This window comes from Orcinus orca, chromosome 4 (assembly GCF_937001465.1).
Source record: "Orcinus orca chromosome 4, mOrcOrc1.1, whole genome shotgun sequence".
Classification (NCBI taxonomy): Eukaryota; Metazoa; Chordata; class Mammalia; order Artiodactyla; family Delphinidae; genus Orcinus; species Orcinus orca.
Genome location: NC_064562.1, coordinates 126,912,189 through 126,926,520, shown reverse-complemented (window position 1 = coordinate 126,926,520; position 14,332 = coordinate 126,912,189). Strand labels below are relative to the sequence as shown.

Below are 14,332 nucleotides of genomic sequence, written 5' to 3'. Positions count from 1 at the left end.
TTTTCTTTCTTTACAATTTCACGAACAGAAGATTCGTAGATCTTGCTTACCGTAGATCTTAGCAAATTCAGCGCACGACTTTTTTTCCTTTCCTTATTAAGTCGAGAACTTTCACCTTTTCACTTAGAGGAAGCACTTTAGAGCTTCTCTTTGGCATATCCGAATTGCCAGTATCACTACTCTGGCTTTTTTTTTTTTTTTTTTTTTGCGTTACGCGGGCCTCTCTCTGTTGTGGCCTCTCCCGTTGCGGAGCACAGGCTCCGGACGCGCAGGCTCAGCGGCCATGGCTCACGGGCCCAGCTGCTCCGCGGCATGTGGGATCTTCGCGGACCGGGGCGCGAACCCGTGTCCCCTGCATCGGCAGGCGGACTCTCAACCACTGCGCCACCAGGGAAGCCCATTACTCTGGCTTTTTAGGGCCACTGTTCAGTAAAATCATGGTGACTTGAACGCAGCGCCTGCCTATCATATACCGCCACCGTCGGTCTGATAACCAAGATGGCCGCTAGGTAACTAATGGGCGGCTACACTCCACAAACAGACGATCCACGCTATTCACGCCCCAGCCAGACAGCGCGAGATTTCATCACGCTACTCAGAAGGGTGGGCAATTTAAAACTTAGGAATTGTTTACTTCTGAAAATTTTCATTTAATATTTCCGGATGGAGAGTAACTAAAACCATGGAAAGCAAAATCATAGATAAAGGGGGACTACTGTACAGAATATGCTCAATAAATATGCATTAATGAATAATGGATACTTATTATTAACTATATTTAGCATTGGTGAACAGATTGTCATTTATGGTGAGTAGGAGAGAGACCTGCTTTCATGGCTTCTTAGACTTTTAGATACTGCCTGTTCATGAATTCCCTGAACTCTGTGATCTGTTCACTTCATGTTGGATCCCAGCCACACAGTAAGTCTCTTGCTCCCAGGCTCTTTCTATTCATCACGCATTAGGATACCTGGGTTCTAATTCTGGCGCTGTCACAAACCAATTGTATGAATTTAGGCAAATCACCTTTCCCTGCTAGACCTCAATTTACTCACCTCTAAAATTAGGGGGGTTTTAGAGATTATCATACTAAGTGAAGTAAGTCAGACAGAGAAAGATAAATATTGTATGATATCACTTACACGTGAAATCTAAAAAATTATACAAATGAACTTATTTATAAAACAGAAACAGACTCACAGACTTAGAAAACAAACTTATGATTACCAAAGGGGAAAGGTGGGGGGAGGGATAAATTAGGAGGTTGGGATTAACATATATACACTACTATACATAAAATAGTTAATCAACAGGGACCTATTCAATACTCTGTAATATCCTATATGGGAAAAGAATCTGAAAAAGAATAGATGTAAGTATATGTATAACTAAATCACTTTGCTGTACACCTGAAACTAACAAACTATTGTAAATCAACTATACTCCAATACAAAATCATTTTTTTTAATGTTAAGAAAAGAAAAAAAATTTTTTAATAAAATTAGGGGTGGTTGCTAAGGTCTCTAAAGTCCTTTCCAACTCTACGATTCTGTAATGCTATTTCCACCTCTCAAAATTCAGCAGCAAGTAACTGAAGATCAGTGTCAGCCTGGTCTGCTAGCATAGGAGCTACGTGGTCTCCACGGGATTTAACGTAGAATTATTTCCTCCCTAGAATGAATTCCCAAAAAGAAACTGCCAATATGACCATTTTAATGGTCACTGGCACATACCATGTTATGTTAATGGCCCTGGACCTAGATGATGCTCTCCCCAACTCCCACCCTTCAGCCCCAACCTGAACCCCACTTCAGAGATAATGGTATCTCAATGAAACCAGCAAAATGGAGCTACAATGCTTACTCTGGGATAATTCACCCTCTCTATGATTCTTATTTCAAAAAATATTAGCTACATGCTGCATCTCTTCGATTTTATGACAATTCATGAGGACCGCAGGTCTGATAAAAGTTTGATAAAGCATTTCTCTATCTATATTTTGTACATCTATAATTAGGAATTTCAACAGATTGTATTATCAGTTGAGCTCTGTCACCAAGGACCAGTGAAGTTCAAAGATATTGCACTGGTTCGGAAAATATCCACTTCTCAAACACATTACAGCAGTATTTCCAAAATTTTAGCCATTTACATGCCACTTTCACAATCTTGACCATATCTGCATATTATCTGTAACAGTAGTTATTTAATCATTTCCTTAAAATCAATAGTAAAGTGGCTCACTTTCTTTTTTACTTAACATCTTTCTGGGCAATAATATCCATGAAATCATACATTTTAAAAGCTAATTATATTTTTAATGCACATTAAACTAAGCACAACTCAAATTTTCAGTTTGGATATGTGACACCTAAAAACAGTAATTTGTATACCATACTTTGGGCAAATGATATTAATATGTAACTGATATTTAAGCTATGATCATCTCTTTCTGTTCTTCAGACATAGAAGAATGATAGCATCAGATAATATTCTTACTTTTAAATTCACCTACTCCACTGAACTCTATAAACAGAGCAAATCACAACATCCTGAGAAAATAGATGTCACTGTCAATAACAAGAAACAGAGTCCCCCATATAGAGCGGCAACAAATACAATAAACATAAATATGGGGCCTCCCTGGTGGTGCAGTGGTTGAGAATCCGCCTGCCAATGCAGGGGACACGGGTTCGATCCCTGGTCCGGGAAGATCCCGCATGCTGCGGAGCAACTAAGACCGTGCACCACAACTACTGAGCCTGTGCTCTAGAGCCTGTGAGCCACAACTACTGAGCCCACGCACTGCAACTACTGAAGCCCGCGCGCCTAGAGCCCGTGCTCCGCAACGAGAGAAGCCACGGCAATGAGAAGCCCGCGCACCACAACAAAGAGCAGCCCCCACTCACCGCAACTAGAGAAAGCCCCTCGCGTAGCAACAAAGACCCAACACAGCCAAAAATAAATAAATTAAAAAAACCCATAAATATGGAATGAGTTTACAACAAAAGTTTGAATGTCCATTCTTGTTAAAGTTCTTCAACCCATAGAACTTAAAATATCAGGAAATAAAAGCATTTACAATGAACATTTTATTTTGAAAAGCTGTCATTCTCTGCAAAAGATTAAGGGACAGAAAAATAGTACATGTGCTGTGTTCTGGGAAAGGGGTCAGTGAAATTTTGGAATGGGAGAAGCCATGGAATTTCAGAAATATTTTGAAATGCACACACTTATTCTTAAGGAAAATTCCAGGTTCTAAACCCAAACTTAGATCACATAGCACTTAAGGGGGGATTGTTACAGCTTAACAAATCAGGCGCAAATCAGTATTATTTTATGTGAGATTTTATAATATCCATCACAATTTACATATAGCTTTTTTTAACTTCAAAAAATAATATTTTAGAGTTTAAAGTAGTTATTGTCTCTCTACTCATGCAAGTGGATGCTATAAAATTTTGGAGTCTTGTTGGGGGAAGAACTTGAAGAATTCATCTCAGACTCAAAAAGACATTTGAAGTGGAGAGTAAATTATTGCTAGAATAATTTAAAGTGTTTTGTTTCTTTTGAGGCTGCAGGTTGACAGGATTTGGACAAAGGAGGTGGGAAGACAGAAGTAAATTATTTTGGTCAGTGGATATAAAGACTTGACTTGGCTTTTGTTTACATCTGTTGTGTTATCCAAGCGGTAAATTAACCTACACCCACCCTTACCCAAAATAATGCACACCGTACAGTCATGTAATCTGCTGACACACCACTCAGACCTAGGGGTGCACAGCTTCTGTGGTATAATTACTAATACTCTTTTTGGTTCACTTGAATTCGAGGTCAAGGAGGAAAGAGGAGAAACAACAGAATCTTGAGACTATGATGAAGCATCATGTATAGACTTGTACAGCAACAGTGATTACATGTGAAGAATTAAAAATGTTCTTAACAATGAAGTATCAGCCAACCAAAACCGAATATTGTTTCTCATAAGAGTACTAGCTGCACTAAGTAAAAAGAAAAGGCAGAGGGAGATAGAAGCAAACAGAAATGCCATTATGTTGTGACATAAAGTCCCCTCCCTTCTGATCCTGCCTCTCTTTTCGCCCTCACCCACCTGCAAATTCCAAACAATTCTAAAGGTTTTAATCTGTGGCTTTAAAAAGTCATCCGGACCCCTAATTTTAAATGCTAAAATTGGTTAATGAAAGGACTCTTTTGAATAGAAATACGAAGGATTTTAATTTTTCATACTTTCTCTCTACATAATGCTTCTCCACATCCAGAATTCCCCTCGGGGTTCATCCCAAATGAGAAGAGCAATTTTTCAGCCTTATCTGTTTCCTGGCAAAACTATTGAGGCCATGATAAAAGTGACAGTTTCTGTTATCACTACCTATATACTCCAGGCAAACGTCCCAAGGTTAATTTTTCAAATAAGTAATCCCAGTTCCTGTAATCAAAGATCATAATTCAGTGATAAATAAAGCCAGATGTTCACTAGCAGCAGTTCTAGCAAGTCTCATGACTTGAGGACTTTATTATATAAACTTTTTTTTTTTTCTTTTTCGGCCGCCCAGCGCGGCGTGGGGGATCTTAGTTCCCTGACCAGGGGTGGAACCTGCGCCCCCTGCAGTGGAAGCCCGGAGTCTTAACCACTGGACCGCCAGGGAAGTACCCATTATTTAAGCCTTTAAAAGAAAGGGGTTTCGGGACTTCCCTGGTGGCATAATGGTTAAGAATCCGCCTGCCAACGCAGGGGGCACAGGTTCGAGCCCTGGTCCGCGAAGATCCCACGTGCCGTGGGGCAACTAAGCCCGTGCTCCACAACTACTGAGCCTGAGCTCTAGAGCCTGCGAGCCACAGCTACTAAGCCCGTGCGCCTAGAGCCCGTGATCCGCAACAAGAGAAGCCACTGCAATGAGAAGCCTGAGCACCGCAACGAAGAGTAGCCCCCGCTCACCGCAACTAGAGAAAGCCCGCGCACAGCAACGAAGACTCAACGCATCCAAAAATAAATAAAATATTCAAAAAAAAAGAAGCTGGTTTCTTTTCTCTTCCTAATAACCTAACTTTACTGCTGTAGGTGGTCCTTCTCCCCTCCCCCTCCCTTTCTGGGGAGTTTTCAGAAGTGCAAATGTTCTTGGAGCTCCAAAGTTATTTCAATGTAGAGAAGGCCACCAGGTGGAAACAGGGTCACAATTTAAGAAAATACTGCCTTAAAAACTATGTCATCTTTTATACCCACATCTACTGAGTTTTTGTCATTAAAAGGCTGATACTCACCTTTATCTCGAAGAAGAGGAAATACACTATAAAACTAGCAAATCTAACTCTGAAAAAAGTTAATTATAGCACAACCTCCCTGAAATATACTGTTTCTCATAAACGGCCTCCGTTTCAGGAAGTAGGAATTTGAAAGAAAACATAGACTGTTATTGTCTCAGAGTTTGATTGTGCAATTCAACTCCGGGACTTTCAGCAGTTCTGGAATTGCTTAAGTGAAAGGTATTCTGGGAGTTGTATTACTACAGAAAAGTTCCTTCTTCTAAAGAAAGTGCAAGAAAACTCCTTATTTGGACTAAGTCAGAATGGAGAGCCAGTCCCCTTGAGAGCCGAGGAAAGAGACCGTTAGTAAGAAACAATGAACATGACATTGTTTGTGATCTATTATCAAAAGAAATTCATGTTACAGCACCATTCGGCGCTCCATCTATTTTAGAATTAGTGTGCAGAATTGAGCTTATTGTTACAAGGACACCTATACTACCAAGTTTTTGAATTGAAAAATGAAATTGGGATTGACATGTATACACTGATGTGTATAAAATTGATGACTAATAAGAACGTGCTGTATAAAAAAATAAATTAAATAAAATTCAAAAATTAAAAAAAAATGAAGTTGGAATTTATCTCATAGAAAATCTCATTGGGCTGACTGGCTTAACAGTGAGGACTATCAACTAGTGTTATATAGTGGATATCGTCCTTCAATCTAAATCTGCGGCTCCAAATTTTGACAAAAAAATATCAAAAGTACATGAAAAGATATTTAAATGTTTAACAACATTTTATTGGAAAAGTTGTTGACGTCAACAATATTGTAATTTCCTCAGTCCTTTCTGAGCCTGCTGGATTAAAGAAGTGTCCTCTCCAGTGAAGGAGTAAGACATTTCATTAGTAGTAATTTGATAAATCTTGGTAAAACCTTTTTGATATAGTTCCCCCAAACTGAGAAATTGAATGACGAATAAGTGGGTGACAAATCCTTCGGCAAGCTGGATGGTTTCCAACTCTGCTTCTCAACAAAACAGAAAAAGAAACTACTTACGTATTCAGCTACTAAGTATTTTAAGTACTAAATACTCAGTATTTAGACAACTTAAAAAAATTTTTATGATAGATCACTATGTAATTCTTAATATATGACCTTAGAAGAAGTTCAAATAACCAAATGAATTGTATATCAAAACTCTTTCTATCTCCTTTTATTTATGTAAAGAGTTTCTCTTTTCTTTGTATGCATTTTTTTTTGTAGAATGCTGGTTTATTCCAGCTTTCAGTAACATTCATCCATGAACTAATTTTTAAAAACCTTATAAATCGGGCTTCCCTGGTGGTGCAGTGGTTGAGAGTCCGCCTGCCAATGTGGGGGACACCGGTTCGTGCCCCAGTCCGGGAGGATCCCACGTGCCGCAGAGCGGCTGGGCCCGTGAGCCATGGCCGCTGAGCCTGCGCATCTGGAGCCTGTGCTCCACAACGGGAGAGGCCACAACAGTGAGAGGCCCGCGTACCACAAAAAAATAAATAAATAACTAAATAATAAAAAGAGAGAAAACCTTATAAATCTCACTGAGAAATGCATTTTCCATAAAATCTTATTCTGTTTAATAGTTATTCACCAGAATATATCATTTATTTTTGTCTTTCTAATCTATTATGAATTCATAATCCTTGTAATGTATAACTCTGTATTTAAAAAATTAACACTTAAAGTCTATGGTCAGAGGAAATAAAAAAGAAATTTAAAAATGTTTAATTTTAGTATGCACATGTTTTTATTGTAAAGAAATATGACTTTTTTTTTTTTTTTTTTTTGGCTGCTTGGCTTGCAGGATCTTAGTTCCCCCACCCAGGCCCTCAGCAGTGAAAGTGCGGAGTCCTAACCACTGGACCACCAGGGAATTCCCAAGAAATATGATTAAAATAACTTTCAAGCATATAAACTACTAATATTAGGAGAAAATTCTATGGAGAAAGTGGAAAGGAAATAAAAGTTAAAGGAGATGAATAATATAAACTTTCCAGTTGTTAAACTTGTACATGTACAAGAACTTGTACCTGTGTTTTTAAATGGATGATGGGGTCAGCAAATTACTAGCATATATAATTTCCATTGGGTACATCTAAAAGAGTTATTAAACATCTGACTTAGATCATTTGCAACTATTTAAAGTGTTGATAAAAGATGGATATCAACTTAAAAATGTGTGAGTGTTGTTTTTGTAAAATTCTGTTTGAGAGTAAATGAGCAAAAATGTTAGAAATTCAGTATTCTAGAGCCTAAAAGAGGGCATTGGATACTTGGGAATGGAAAGAGAGAAAAAGGGTACTGATACTTTTATCATCCTTATTTGAGGGATGCAATGAGGCATTTATCTTGCCTACTATCTGGACAACAGTTGAATCTGTCTCCAATAGCGATTTCTGGTAGAATTCCCAGAGCCATGGAAACACAAAGATAGAATGTCTCATTTATGATCACAATGTTGAGCTTTAGAAAGATTTCAAAGATAAAAATTCTTTGAGATGGAAAACTAATAACGCAAGCCTCAACTATTGTGAGATGTACACTCATAAAAGAAGTACATTATGAATCACTTAGAAAAACTGGTTGCACCATCATATTCATTTTTATTTTCTAGGTTTGACTATTTTCTAATCTTGACTATAAATCGCTAAAACAAGCTGATATCATTCATTTGTTCAGATAACATGTTTAGAGCATTTATATTGTGCCTAGTGTTACATTGGTGCCATGGATTCAGACTGACCACGTAAGAAATACCCTTAATGCAATCACAGCGACAGATAGATTGGTGGATATATGGCTAGAAATTACCTGGAAAGATAGGAGTTAGCTCATAATATGAGAGCTTTGTGTTTAATTCTAAGGAGTTTGAACTTTTATCTTGAAAGCACTGGGGAATCATAGAAAAATTTAAGGAATATGGTAAAATCATATAACTATTTTAGAAAGAATGCTCATTGTAGTAGGAAGGTTGGATTATGGGACAAGGTTTATTCCAGGAGAAAATCATGGTAGTGGATGGATTAGAAGGCAAGACTGGAGTTAGGAAATTGAGTTAGAAGACTACTGCACTGGTCTATACTGCAATCATGACTGGGCTTAATTAATAACAGTAGATAAAAAGCAGAAAGAAATACCGGCTTCCCTGTGGCGCAATGGTTAAGAATCTGCCTGCCAATACAGGGGACACAGGTTTGAGCCCTGGTCCAAGAAGATCCCACATGCCGCCGAGCAACTAAGCCCATGCGCCACAACTACTGAGCCTGTGCTCTAGAGCCTGCGAGACACAACTACTGAAACCTGCGTGCCACAACTACTGAAGCCCATGTGCCTAGAGCCTGTGCTCTGCAACAAGAGAAGCCACCACAAAGAGAAGCCTGTGCACTGCAATGAAGAGTAGCCTCCGCTCGCCACAACTAGAGAAAGCCCGTGCACAGTAATGAAGACCCAACACTGCCAAAAATAAACAAATAAAATAAATAAAATTTAAAAAAAAGTAGAAAGAAATATTTAGGAGACAGGTTCACAGGCTTGTGTGACAGACATAGAAGTATGGGTAAACGACTTAGAGGCTGTCCAAAAACAATAACTGTAGTTAGAGTTTACCGAGGGAGGATGTGAAAAGTCACAAAGAGCAAGTGTGGTAATACCAGTATTCATGTCAGAAAAGAGGGGCCACAAACGAGATGGGGAAAGAATGTGTAGATCACAGCAGAGAAAGCAAAACAAAATTATGCTCTAAAAACAGGATTGGCTGTATAATCTGTGGGATCTCTTGTCCAAAAATTATTAAGAATTTCAAGATGGCAACAGCAGAGCCAAGCATGAGGCCCTGAGTATGGGGCCCTGTGCCACCGTTCAGGTCACATCCTCATGAAGCCAGCCCTTCCTAAAAGCCAGGTAGGTGAGAGTGGCTGGGTCATATCTCAATAAAGTGGGAGTGGTCAACAGTACCAAATGATGCAGAGAAGTGAGAAGGATGAGGATAGAAAAGTGTCCATTGGCTTGGCAGGTAGGTCAAGGATAGTTTTAACAAGAACAAATTCAGTGGAGTAGTGGTAGAAAGGAGATGAAATATTTTTAAAATCCTAGTAAGATAAATAGAGTAGAAAGAGAAACTTTCCATCTAAGCCTACATTAAATAAAATATCCAGGTGGAGCCTATTTTTGGAGGGGGTTACATTCTTTGCAAAGGTCTTCAGTGATGGAGCAATATGATCTCAAGACCAACTTAACCCTTTTATTATATAACTAACTACATAATAAACATGAAGGCCACAAACAGCAGGGAATAGTGAGATTTCTATGGGCATAATGGCCAGAATGTCATTCTGGAACTTTCTTCTCAGAATTAGTTGTCAGCACAATGATGATAAGCATAAAGAAAGAACCAGAGATGGAGGATAAAAAGAGAACTTATTCCAGGTATGGCATTTTTCTGGGGAAAGACTTTCTGTTTTATTTCATGAGAAAATGAAATTATTGTATTATAAATTAAATAATGTATATTGTCTAATCACTCATTAGTAGTATAAAGTTGTTAGTTGTTAGGATGCTAGTAATTCATTAGATTTTAAAAATTAATGGAAAAGCACTGGGACTTCCCTGGTGGCACAGTGGATAAGACTCTGTGCTCTCAATGCAGGGGGCGTGGGTTCGATCCCACGCACATCCCCTAACTAAGAGTCTGCATGCCGCAACTAAGGAGCCCGCCTGCCACAACTAACACCCAGTGCAACCAAAAAAAAAAAAAAAAAAAATTAATGGAAAAGCACTAACAAATGAAATGTAAATATTTAAACATTAAAGAGGAGGAGGTGTGGGGTTGTTATTTTCTTTCTTACTAAAAATTACACTAATAAGGAGTACTATATGACAAAGTTTAGATTTAACAAGGCAAAATTAAGTTACTTGGTTTGGAGGATATGTGACAGGTAGAAATAATGCATCCCTCCCCCCAAAACTGGCCCTTCTTTTCCTGCTTACATAGCTCTCATAATAAGTGACTGGGGATTCCAGGATCAGGATCCACTGGAGACTCTCATTATCCACTGGGCTCCTCTAATCAAAAGACCTTATTAGTGTTTTACTGTTGTCTAAAAATTACCACAAATTTAGCAGCTTAAAACAGTACCCATTAAATGATCTGTTCTATGAACTAAATGTAAAATATTTATAAATGAAGATGCATTTTAAGTGTCTATAAAATGATACTATAACTAGAGCATGGACATTTTATAAGTATTTAAGAATTTAGAGGAAAAGTAATAAAGGTCCTTTGGTATACAAAAACAAAAAAAAACCAGCATCCATTTATTATTTCAAGGTCTTGTCAGTCAGAAATCTGGGCACATTACAGCTGAGAACACTGCAGTTCTCGTGTGAGGCCTGGGGGGACTCCTTCAAGGCCCATTCAGGTTGTTGGCAGAATTCCATATATAGGACCAAGGTTGCCAATTTTCTTGGTAGCTGTTGGCTGGGGAACACTCTCAGATCCTAGATGTCAACCACAGTTTCTTGCCGTGTGGTCTCTGTAGACAGTTCCTGACATGGATGTTTGTGTCCAGGCCAGCAGGGGCATGTGTCTCTGACTTCCTGAAGGGCTGAGCCCTTTTAAGGATTCACATGTTTAGGTCCGGCCCAACCGGATAATCTCCCTTTGGATTCAAAGACAACTGATTAGAAACCTGGTCACAGGAAGATATCCTATCATATTCATGGATTCTGCCCACACTCAAGGCGAGGAGATTTTACAAACTGTGTTTACCACAGGGTGGGAATCTTGGGGGCTGTCTTAGAATTCTGCCTACCACACAACTTCCCCATAACTGCCCAAGGAGGGGCCGGACAAATGGCCCAAGACAGCGTGACTCCTTCTCTCCCTCCACCCTCCAGGTGTCCTGCCTCTGGGGGCTCCAATTTTCTCCTCACCATCTGCTCACTCTCTTGAGAGCCTGAATTTTATTGCAGTTCTCCTCATGTGAAAAATATTGAGGCATCAAAGCATTGAGACCTTTCTCTCAGGAGATTTCTTTCATTTGGTTCTTCTTAAAAAAGCTTTTTTGTGTGTGCATGGAACCATATTGCTTGCAAATGAGACCAAAATCCAAACAGCTTGAAAAAGTACACAATGAAAAATCTCTCCCACCTCCACATTCTGCCCTCTGTCTCCCAAATTCTTTTTCTCAGACTAACAGGTATACAGTTCCATTTCTTGGATCTCTTTGTAGATAGTTCATGCATTAACAAACATTTTTCCCCCCTACAAATATAGCATTTTTGTTCTGCACTTTGGTTTTTTGCTTTAGTGATGCATCCATCAGATCTTTCCACATAGATCTAAGTTGTTTTAACTGCAGATGCTTGACCCCCAAATAGGGAGAAAGTGAAGTCTAGGCTAGTTTTCCTTCATTCTCAATACTTTGGGCCTACTCCTGTCTCCCATTTAGCAGATAATGGGAAAAGAGCTAAGTGAGTTATCTCAGTTGATTCTGAATGTTTTCACAGGTTTGCAGAGAGCATCAGCCCTGAGATGGGACACTCCTGAACTGAGTCACTCTGAATCTGAACATTTTAGCTGGGCCTGGGAGAGTTAGATGAGTCTGTATCCAAGGTGCTTAGAGTGCACCGAGCACAAGGCGAGTATCATATAACCCAGTTGCCACAAGGCAACGCAAAAAAGCAACACTTTCTATTTTTTTTCTATAGTGTGCAATTGTATTACCACAAATTAGCTTCTTCTATTTTTGATTTTTAAGTGAAATACAGGAGGCTTTCAGGTATATCAGCTTAGTTATGGGCTAGTGAAAGTATCTAAAAGCAGTTTTTTAGATTGTTTCCATGGACAAATATTTTTGTAATTCCAAACATGGAAGTAACTGAATTAGAAATTATGTTGCAACCCATATCATGGAGGTGAGTGGTAGTGATAGAAGGGGAAACAGTTACTGAAGGGGACATCATCAATTGAATATGAGAGCTGAGACAAAATTTTACTTTATTGTTTAACATTAATACGATTTGGAAATTTCAAATTGTTCAAAGCTAGATAGAAATTTATTGGATTGTAGGCATTTTATGTTATTTCCAGATTATATGATTCATCATTAATTCAGATAGTAAATCCCTCTTTTTTTTGGTATCAACAATATAGATGCCTAGTGTTTCTTCTGTTTTGCTTTGATAAACAATTCTGGTCTGACCTTTGAGGTACCATTTCTCTGAAGGGTTCCTTTTAATCTCTCTAATTAGCAGCCTAGGAATACTTAAACCCTCCAGAAAGCATTTAGCTTACTCCATATATACCCAGCAACACTCACAGCATTTGGCTGTGTCAAGTGAAGTTAACCAAGCTTTAAAGCCATCCAAAGCCTTCCTTCATTAAACTCACAGGAAAGGAGTCTATCCACATTCCGTGTAATTTAAAAGATGTTGAAAACTCATGAGCAGTTCTGAGTGCAAGAGAAAGTTCTTGAAACTTCAAAATCAAAGAACGGGTTTGTCAAAATGACACAACCGCATCGAAACCAAAACAAAAATTGTTTTGCTCCTTTCCGAAACGGAAATCTGCAAATAAGAGGCCCTAAAAAGTGCTTTTCAGTAGGTATGTTCTCATCAGCACATGCGTGATGGTAGCACATGCTGGAATCCTTACATTTCTTCAGACTGATGTTACTTTGGCTGAAGTATTTTCACACGGGCTTTTAGTAATTCTCTTGCTTTCAGAGAAATCACAGGCTGAGATGAGGATATTTTATAAACCTCTTCCTGTAATATCTAGTAAACTTTCATCACATAAAGTCCTATTGTGTTCCTTTAACAGCAAAGACATTTTCATTATCAAAGAACGATGTTCATGTTTCTCTGTAAATGCTACTGTTACTATATTTAAACTTTGATCTTGAATAACAGTAAAAAAAGTAAAATCTGTAGTAGAATTGTAAAATAATCTCTTCTATTAAAAATGTTTCTAGTGGTTTTACACAAACAGAAACAGTAACAAAATGAAGCAATTATTACAGAGTACTTTGCCTAATTTACATATTAGTGATTTAAAATCTTTTAAAATTGAAGTACAGTTGACTTAGTATATGAGTTTCAGGTGTACAACATAGTGATTCGATATTGTTATATTTTATGAAATGATCACCATGGTCCAGTTACCATTTCTCACCAAAGTTATTACAATATTGTTGACGGTATTCCCTATCTTGTATGTTACATCTCTGTGACTTCTTTATTTTATAACTGCAGGTTTGTACCTCTTTATCCCCTTTCCCTATTTTGTCCACCTTCCCATACCCCTCTCCCCTGACAACTACCTGTATGGTTTCTGTATCTATGAATCTGTTTCTGTTTTGTTTGTTCACTTTTTTTTTAGATTCCACATATAAATGAAATCATACAGTATCGATCTTTCTCTGTCTGACTTATTCCACGTAGCATAATGCCCTCTAAGTCTATTCATGTTGTCATAAATGGCAAGATTTCATTCTTTTTATGGATAATATAACATTGTATATATTTACCATATCTTCTTTATCCATTCATCTATCGGTGGACACTTAGGTTGTTTCTATATCTTGGTTATTGTAATAATGCTGCAGTGAACATTGGGGTGCATATACAATTTCAAATTCGTGTTTTCGCTTCCTTTGGATCAATACCCCAGAAGAATGGAATTGTTGAATCATATGGTAGTTTTATTTTTAATTGTTTGTGGACTCTCCATACTGTTTTCCATAGTGGCTGCACCAATTTACATTCCTACCAACAGTGCAGGAGGGTTTCCTTTTCTCCAAATTCTTGCCAATATTTATTTGTCTTTTTGATAATAGCCATCCTGACAGATGTGAGGTGATATCTCATTGTAGTTTTGATTTGCATTTCCCTGATGATTAGTGATGCTGAGCATCTTTTCATGTGCCTGTTGGCCATCTGTATTGTCTTCTTTGGAAGAATGTCTACTCAGGTCTTCTACCCTTTCTTTAATGTTAGTTTTTTTGATGTTAGTTGTATGAGTTCTTT

General features: G+C 38.2%; 1 protein-coding gene across 25 annotated transcripts in view; it reads right to left on the bottom strand.

The window, feature by feature from the left end:
* Window positions 1-14,332, bottom strand: part of ALPK1 (alpha kinase 1) — a 151,759-nt gene that overhangs the window by 135,268 nt on the left and 2,159 nt on the right. For 11 of the 25 annotated variants that reach the window (XR_007477314.1, XR_007477318.1, XR_007477320.1 and 8 more), the window contains exon 1: window positions 5,281-5,438. The exons of 3 other annotated variants lie outside the window; for them this stretch is intronic. The gene's annotated coding sequence lies outside the window, so the exon portion shown is untranslated. Of the gene's footprint in view, window positions 1-50; window positions 702-5,280; window positions 5,439-14,332 lie in introns of those variants that run through there. 11 more of the 25 variants (XM_049709623.1, XM_049709628.1, XM_049709621.1 and 8 more) reach the window with 3 other exon arrangements.